The following is a 2,794-nucleotide window of genomic DNA, read 5'->3' on the forward strand; positions in this document are numbered from 1 at the left end:
AGAAAAGTTTAGTATAATGTGTGTAATGTGTAATGTGTATGATGTGAAATATTTATAAAATAGTGTATTTGATTCAATTTATTTCACATTGTATCATAATATTTTAATAAATAATCAAATTAAAAAATAGGTTGTGCGGAAGTGTGATGCGTTTGTTGGGACAGAGGACCGGTTGTCTGATTCAGTTCTAGTGCGTGAGGATTTCAGGGGAGTGAAGAAGAAAGAGAAGGTGGGCTTGAATAATTTTTTTGCTGATAGGGTTCTTGAGCTTGTTGCCACTGAGTTTGGTTATGAGTGGCGGCGAAAACAGATGCCCATTTGGGAGATGCTGCTGAGTTTTCTGTATAAAGAAGATTGTTGGGCGTTGGTGGTTGTTTCTAATGGCAAAGATGAGTCATGTATTGGTATTCTGAGACCTTTTACTGTGCTTGCTGGTCTCTTGACTGTGTTGGGGGATCCACATGAGTCTAGTGGTCGATGAAGCTGGGGAGTGTAATATCTGTCTGGAGGGGGTTACAGAGGGAGAGGACGTGAAGATGAATATTTCTTAGCTGGTGTGGTGCATCAAATGGAGCGCACGTAATCGCATAGTAGTGATGCATCAAATATTATTAATATTATTAAATATCATTAATATTATTAAATGTTAGTAATATTATTATATTTTATTAATATTATTATATATTATTAATAACATTAAATATTATTAAATATTATTACTATTATTAAATATTATTATATTATTAAATATTATTAAATATTATTAATATTATTATATATTATTAATATTATTATATATTATTAATATTATTAAATATTACTAATATTATTAAATATTATTACTATTATTAAATATTATTAATATTATTATATATTATTAATATTATTATATTTTATTAATATTATTAAATATTACTAATATTATTAAATATTACTAATATTATTAAATATTACTAATATTATTAAATATTATTACTATTATTAAATATTATTAATATTATTAATATTATTAATATTATTAAATATTATTAATATGATTAATATTATTAAATATTATTAAATATTATTAATATTATTCAATATTATTAATATTATTAAATACTATTAATATTATTAATATTATTAAATATTATTAATATTATTAAATATTATTAATATTATTAAATACTATTAATATTATTAATATTATTAAATATTATTAATATTATTAATATTATTAAATATTAGTAAATATTATTAATATTATTAAATATTATTAATATTATTAAATATTATTAAATTTTATTAAATATTATTAATATTATTAAATATTATTAATATTATTATATATTCTTAATATTTTTAAATATTATTATATATTATTAAGATTATTATATATTATTCATATTATTAAATATTATTAATTTTATTAAATATTATTAATATTATTATATATTATTAATATTATTATATTTTATTAATATTATTATATATTATTAATATTATTAAATCTTATTAATACTATTAAATCTTATTAATATTATTAAATATTATTAATATTATGAGCAACCGTGACAAGATTCCTCTCTATGAGATGGAAAAACATGAGACGGAAAATTAGAGCAACGTTAATCTAAAAAAAGAAAAGAAACCTTGCACCGAAGAATGTTCACCGTTCCTCCTCTCCCTCATGCCCCAAAAGGTTTCTCGCCGCCGCCGCCGTCATGAAGTGGTGTAACAAAGGCCAGTAGCTTCAGTCCAACACTGGCATACATATTTATCGTTGTCTTCATCATCATCTTCTTCTTCGTCTGTTTGATAGACTTCTACATGCGCAGGCGATCCTCCTCGACGAAGTCCGCGGCCGGCAACATCCAAGGACAAGCGGTGTCGAATCCCGTGGTTTCGAGACTTTTGACGGTGGTGGCCGTGGTGGCCGAAGCAGCTGGGGAGTGTACTATCTGTCTAGAGGGGGTGGCTGAGGGAGAGGACGTGAATATGAATATTCCTTGGCTGGTGTGGTGCATCAAATGTAGCGCACCTAATTGCACGTAATTGCAATGTAGTGGTGCTTCAAATATTATTAATATTATTAATATTATTAAATATTATTAATATTATTAAATATTAGTAATATTATTAAATATTAGTAATATTATTAAATATTAGTAATATTATTATATTTTATTAATATTATTATATATTATCAGTAATATTAAATATTATTATATATTATTAAATATTATTAATATTATTATATTATTAATATTATTATATATTATTAATATTATTAAATATTACTAATATTATTAAATATTATTACTATTATTAAATATTATTATATATTGTTAAATATTATTAATATTATTATTATTATTAATATTATTATTATTATTATTATTATTGATTTTATTATATATTATTAATATTATTAAATATTACTAATATTATTAAATATTATTACTATTACTAATATTATTAAATATTATTACTATTATTAAATATTATTAATATTATTTATATTATTTTATATTATTAATATTATTATATATTATTAATATTATTATATATTATTAATATTATTAAATATTACTAATATTATTAAATATTATTACTATTATTAAATATTATTATATTATTAAATATTATTAATATTATTATATATTATGAATATTATTATATATTATTAATATTATTATATATTATTCATATTATCATATATTATTAATATTATTATATATTATTAATATTATTATATATTACTAATATTATTATATATTACTAATATTATTATATATTACTAATATTATTAAAT

The sequence above is a fragment of the Phaseolus vulgaris genome, chromosome 11 (genome assembly GCF_051622355.1).
Source record: "Phaseolus vulgaris cultivar YP4 chromosome 11, ASM5162235v1, whole genome shotgun sequence".
NCBI lineage: Eukaryota > Viridiplantae > Streptophyta > Magnoliopsida > Fabales > Fabaceae > Phaseolus > Phaseolus vulgaris.